Raw genomic sequence first — 7328 nt, forward strand, 5'->3', positions numbered from 1 at the left:
TTTCTCAAGTGAGGTTCTCTCTTCTTAAATGCATCTAAGTTTATGTCAGGTTGACAAAAACAGCCAGGAAAGCTCTTATTTGGAAAAAGTGGAAAAAAAGAAAAAGATGAGATCGAGTTTCTTCTAATTGCTGGGAATGGGGGCTCAAGGCAAAGAAAACACAACTTGGGTCTAGTTAAAGAGCCCTTCTCAAGATCCAAAAAGTTGGTGCCGCAGGAAGAGCCAGGTAAAGCTGACAAAAGAGCTCTCCCCCTTTAAGATCCCCATCTGCATGCAGAATCATGGATTATCCCTTCCTCTGTATCAAAAGGTCAGACTAAATTCACTGGCTCATCAAGTTGGACTTGACTGATACTGTTCCTTTGGTCTGTTGTTGGTGCTTTATCTAGGGTGAGTAGATGCCTGTCTGTTAATGTCTCTCCCAGAATTATGCCATACACCTTTTGAGATTTTTTATTGATTTTTGTTCTATTTATCTGAAAAATGATGAAATAATACAAACTTCAGTGATTAAAAAAATAACTAAGATAATGCATTCAAATTCCTAAGAATGGCATCTATCAACCTTAATAAAAATTTAACTTCCTGGTAAGTAATTAAAGAACTGACATTATTTTACTTATATAATTAGTCCTCAGAACTCAGTTCTTCCTCAAATGACATTTTTTGCATGTCCTTCGGCCCTGCTGTAACTTGGTATGAAAAGCAAACATTCAGACACACACCCACACCCACCTCTCCCCCACACACACTTTTTATTTTCTAAGTGTGTATGTAGTATATGCATGCATGCATACGTGAATTCTTGTGTGTGAATATTTGCATCCAATTGTACATATGTGAAGGTCAAGGAACAACCTTTGGTATTGGTCCTTACCTTCTAAGGGACCTTCTATAGTTTTCCCACTGCATACACTGGCCTAGTTGGCCATGAACTTCTAAGGATTTTTTTCTCTGTCCACTTCTCATCTCCTTGTAAGAGAAACGAGGTTGCAAATGTCTACACTACAGCATCTCACGTTTACCTGGATTCTGGGGAATCTAATTCAAGTCCTCACAGGTTTGCAGCAAATGTTTTTTACTGTCATCGCGCTAGCTCAGACAAGGCCTTGCATAACATGGGTACATAAATGCTGAGATAACTTACAGAACTGAAAAAGTATTGTTCTGATTGTCTCCAGACCTTTTAGGATAAACCAAAACCTCAGCCCATTGCTGTAAGGACCCCAACTGAACTAGCACCACTGGCCTGGTGTTCAGTGAGAGCACTAATGCTGCATCTGAACGTGTGTGGAGCTGGGGCCAAGAGCACAGGTGACTGGGTACATGCAGAGTGGGTCATCTGCCTGCCACCACACATTCTTGGCATCCCCACACATGCTCCAATCCTGCCTTGATTGGCTTCAATCAATATATAAGCTTTCTATCATCAATTACAGTTCCTTCTGGGGTTGCTGAAAAACAAACCTTTCTAACTGAAGAAAAAATTCAGTGTGCATGGACATAGTGGTAAGATTATAAATTAATGTCTATAGGCAAACAGCAATTTCACCAGATATTAGCTCACGGCCCATCTCATTTTCAGGGCCAACACACCCTGCTGCAATCCTGCAATATGTTACACAATAATACTTGCTTCATTGGAGACTTATGAACATAAAAGTAGGCCGGCTGCAGCTTGGCCAAGGAGGAACAAAACAGCTTTGTGAGTAACAGAGATCTTATGTAGCAGGTCTCAGCTTGCTTCATAGACTCAGGTCACCCAACCTTCAACTTCCAGATGAAGAATGCTATCAGAAAGAATGTATTAACAAGACAATAGGTTGGAGTAGCTTCTAAGTAATGGTTATGAAGCTTTACTGATCACTCTAAACCTTGTAGCTTGCTGGTAACTCACTAGACATGTCACCCCAATGCCCTGACATCTGTCAGTCAGGTGTCCTGACACATAGCTTAATATATGAAAAGACCCCGCAGCAGCAAACTAAATTTTCAGAGTGACTCATGCAGTGAATGAGGGCAACCAGCAGCTGTTCATAACTTCTCCTTACCCCACTGTTTGCCTAAAACCCCAAGTTCTCTTCCCTTGATGGTATGTGTTCAATTTCTAAAGAAGCTTGTGTCTTCTAATTTAAAAAAAAAAATTTTTTTTTTTGGACCTAACTCTTTAAGATTTCTTGGTTTACAGTCTTTAAAGTTTTTTGTTGACTGTGACCACAGTAAAAGAAACATACATGGACCGAAACTCTGTTTGGAGAACTAAAACAATCCTGATAACAGGGAATGTATCAGTTTTAGTCCTATCTCCTTGCTCTTTACTCTTCCCCGTGGAGTTCAGTATCTGAAACTCAGTCTCATTATTCTGCACTTAAAGTTTTTCCCTAGAAATGTTCATTTCTATATGATACAGTATTAATTTATTTTCTTTCAAATATTGTGAAAATTACCCTATGTCATGTAACCACGTGTAAAAATGACAGAATATAAATCTTAGTACTTTGCTGGTCTTCCTAGTTGCTGCATGAACCAGGCCATTTCTGAAGCAGATACCTATTGATTTGGGAAAAATCAAACCCCAAACACTCTGTTGGTATGTTCACCCTGTGGAATGCCCTGCCTAACATGTTCCTAGCTGAGATATTCACATTCAGACACAAGTATTTGCTAGAGGCTAGGCCATACACTCATGTAGTCATAGTCAACATGGTGCTTTGATATGATTTGGGGTGTGACATACACAAGAATTCTCTTGTGCTATTCCAGAGCCTTCAAGAGTACATTTGCAGATAGACTTATACATACACAAGAGCTATGGAGGGAAGCATCTCTGAGAATAGATGGAGTGTCAGCGGGGATAGCAGGAAAGGAATTCAGACCATACTGTGGGATTTATAATCATGAAAGAAAATGGAAGAAATATGTAGATAGAAAGAGCCTCAGATGGTGGTCCAATCCTGAGAATGTCTTCAGCAAGCAGGAGTCTAACAGTAAGCAGGAATGGCTGCTTCAATTAGCTTCTTTGGGTGAGAGTAGCCCAAGGGACGCATAATGTGGTGTGTTGGCAGAGGATGGGTAGAATGCTTACCAGCAGAAGCAGTGAATGAGCTGCTTCCCAGAACAACAACTCCATAATGACCCAATGTTTCAAATGTGACAGCATTCAAGGGTTGCTGACCCGCCATAAATTTGGGAGAATGAACTTGCATACTGCCACCTTCTGAGGCACTCAACATCTATATAATGCTTGTTCCAAAGGATCTGACAGTCATAGTTCATTATTTCTATACCATAATGTAACTTATTCTTATAGGTCCCAAGTTCATTCTTAAACTGAAAAGAAATGATTGATGAGTAAGGATAGTCAGTGTCATCACAACAGAAAGAAAAAAATATTTAAAGGTAAAATAGTGGCAGCTGCAAAATATTTACATTGAGTATAGTAGAAACAAGAGCCAATGATGTGCCTGTCCTTGGGTCTCAGTTTGTTTATTTAGGTTACAATAAACAGGATCACAAACTGGCGACTGGCTAAGCCTACACACTAGAAATGAGCTAAGTCAGCAAGTCTGTGTCTCCAAGGAGGCTCTGTAACAGAGTTGTTGAGTAATTTTTCTTCTAGATATTAGGTAAATAGTAAAGTAAGTAAATAAGCCTAGTTGGCTCTAGCATATGCTATTAACTTCTTTTGCTATAAAACACAATATTTTATAAAACATCCTAACTATCAACACAGGTAAATCCATCAATGGTGTGTCTTCCAGAAGGCTGTGAAGAAGAGCTTAGAAAGAAGAGAATAGATCATTTCTAAAAAATTAAGGGAACCAGATAGAAATTCTGGAATTGAAATTATACCAATTGAAATAAAAAATTCACCAGATGATCTCAACAGCAATTTGAGTTTTCAGAAGAAAGAATCAACAAATATGAAGATAAATTACTAGATTCTACACAATCTGATTAAGTAAAATAATGAGTGAAATAAAATAAAAAACCTACAAAAAACTGAAGCAAGGAAGCAAACTAATAACCATAAAAACAACAACAAAAAAAGATTGATCAAATGATTGCTCAGAATATCCACACTTCATTGAAAGACCTTAATCTTTGACCACGTCAAATAAGGTTAAATAACTCATGCACGGAAACATCTATAAAAATCTTCATTTGGAGGTATCACAGCCAAGTTAATTAAAACAAAGAGGAACTTTCAAAAGCAGTAAGACCAAAATGCCTCATTTTATATATGAGGGTTCCACTAAAATCAGCAAGCAATTTCTCTGTAGAAACCATAGAGGGTTAAGCTGGGTTGGATGACATATGAATGTACCAAAAGAAAGCTGTGAACAGACAATTCTATGCCAATCAAACAACCACTCAAAACTGAAGGAAAGGCGCAAAGCTACACAGAGAAACCCTGTCTCGAAAAACAAAAAACAAACAAACAAAAAACAGAAGTGTGAGCCATGCCCAGCACTGTGTATCAATAATACCCACATTTGGAAGGTAGAGTAGGGGGATTGTAAGTTTAAGGACAGACTGGTCTATATAATAATAATACCCTGCCTCAAGAGGATTCATAACATAATTAAGTTGAAAAAGAAACCCATAGGAACTGTCTTAAGCAAGAAAGGATGCCTGCACACAAATGCTCTGCACATGGAGAAATTCAGAGTCCATTCCTTTTTCAAGTGTAGCAAATCACTGTTTGAGATTAAATAGCTGGCCAGTCCTTAGGAATGAGTGCTCCAGACTGGTCACACTGGAACCATGTTAAATGCCCATCTCTGATGAAAAGCCACTTTCTGTGAAAGAAAATAGGGTACTGAATTAGCACATAACTCAGGTTTCTGCTTTCATGATTTTTAATTTTGTTTTCATTTAATAAATTACAAATGGCATGAGAAAGAGGTCTGATGGTTATCTTAAATTTCAAGGGATTTTCAAGAGGATCTGAGCTGAAGAATCTTCTTCAGTATTAATGTGAAGTTTTTTTCTTTCCGAATAACAGATCCATCCATATTCCTTTGTCTTCTATCTAGTTATCAACCAATCTACCAGTTTCCTCATCCTCTGTCCTTTAAGAAATCAGATATATGAGCAATAATTGGGTCACTGGCCATGTTTGTAATGTATTTGATTGGGTAGCCTAGTCTTCCCAGAGCAAGGTGACAAATTGCTACATTCAGGTCCATGCCCACCTGCAGCTGTAATGCTGAACTACTTCATTCCCCACTCTTGCCAGCATCCTATGCAGATCTACTTGTTTAGAAGTTCAGCTGGCCTAGAGACATTTTCATGTTTGAGATGGTATCTCATGTCTTCCAGGCTAGCCTCAAACTCCCTAGGTAGCAAAGATGACCTTGAACTTCTGATCCTTCTGCTTCTCTCTCCCTAGTGCTGGAATAAAGGAGTGTACTGTCATGCTCCAGTGATGTAGTTCTAGGGGTTGAATTTATGGCTTTGTGCATGACTGGTAAATGCTCTACCAACTGAGTTACTTCCACAGCCCAGTAGGAAATGCTTTATCAACTAAGTGAGCAAGAGATGGGCACTGATTGAGTGTATAAGTCACATACTTATGTACTTCACCCTTTAAATAAAGTTCCAGCACAAGCCCAGTATACACAGGAAGTAGAAGATAGATTTTCTAGGAATCCTTGGGTATACTCTGTTTATTGCTGAGCATTGTGCTGTCTCGTATTCTCTGAACATTGGCCAGCTGTGGGTCTCTGTGTTAATCAACATCTACTGTGAATAGAAGCTGCTCAGATGAGGGTTGAGAGATGCATTTACTATATGGATATAAGAAGTCATTTAGAAGTTAGTTTGACTCTATATCCAATTACCAGCATAATGGTATTAGGTTCCCTTTTTAGTATCTATGATCTATCTAGGCATAGGCTCTTGTCCCAGTAATGATTTCAAGTATGGGTTTCATCTTGCAGACTGGAACTAAAAATTAATTAGAAAGTGTTTCGTTACTTCTGTGATAATCATGCCACTATTGCTCCAGGGAACATAGCTGGCCAGGCCAGTGTTGGTTGTAGTTCAGAGAGCTCACAGCTAGGTATGACTTACAATAGCTTTTCTCCTCTAGTCACTTCCACAGCACAGTTCAACACTGTGAGAGGCAGGAAGTAAGGATAAAACTTCCAAGTCAGTACCAGCACCAGCTTGATTTCTCCATGTTCTGTGACAAAAGTATGTGGTACTGTTTTCTGAATAGGGTTTTACTACTCAGTTCTGGGGGCAACCAAGAGGAAAGTTCCTGGAGCCAGAAGCTTCCAAATCTTAAACATTTTCTGATTTCCAATATTTGGATAGGCTTTAACAGGTGATTGTTCCCATCATGAAAATCAGAAAGCAAAAATGCTCTTCAGATCCTCCGAACATTTTGAGCATTATCTTTGTGCTCAAAAATATTCAAATTTGAAGCATTTCAAACTTTGAATTTTGAGTTAGGGAATGTTCAATCTATACTTTAATGCATGGATTAGACAATAACATGTTTGATGTTTGTCCTGTAGGTGATCCCTTGGGGATTCTACCAGTACTTTCCTGACCCTATCACCCCTTCTCTCTGTGTTTGGTAAGTAAACACTTGTAACAACTACAGGCTTAAAAGAGCTTATTTAGTATTAACTCAAGGCACTGAGGACATGAGTCTGAGACATCTCACCAGGAAAGATGAGCAAGAATTGGAAGGAATAGCAAATGATGTAGGAGGTAGATGACTAGTACTTGTTAGAGTCTCAAGACGAGATGCAGAATGAGGTCCTTCCCAGTGACCTTCCTGCTGTCAGTAACCTTCTGGGTCTCACAGGAGCCATTCCTGGATATGATCAATGTATTATCCAGTAATGGTATGAAGATCAGGCTGTATTAGATTCTGTAGAGAACCACACATCCTTCAGTTTGTTTTCTCACCTTCCAGGAAGGTTGCCTCTTGACAGATGAGTCCTTCCCCATAGCTTGCCATGGGTGATGATAAGGGCTTGGCCAACATCTTCTCTTCCTTCATGGTGGTAAAATGGATCTAGAAACACATTCAGACACTGTCTCCTATTCTCCTACCACAGTTCAGAACATTTATGAATTCTGATTCATAACTTTTTGTGGGGGTGGCTATGTCTCTGTGGCAGCCTGTTACAGTTTAACTTCTCTGGATGGCTAAAGTTACTTTCCTCAGAACTCATAATTGTTGCTCTTGATAAACTATCAAGTTAACTTTATGCACACAAACTTCCATATTAGAGACTGGTACCCTGGGGAACATGAACGAATTTATACAGAACTGATAAATTAACTCAAGTGTTTAAACATAAACT

The sequence above is a fragment of the Onychomys torridus genome, chromosome 18 (genome assembly GCF_903995425.1).
Source record: "Onychomys torridus chromosome 18, mOncTor1.1, whole genome shotgun sequence".
Taxonomy (NCBI): domain Eukaryota; kingdom Metazoa; phylum Chordata; class Mammalia; order Rodentia; family Cricetidae; genus Onychomys; species Onychomys torridus.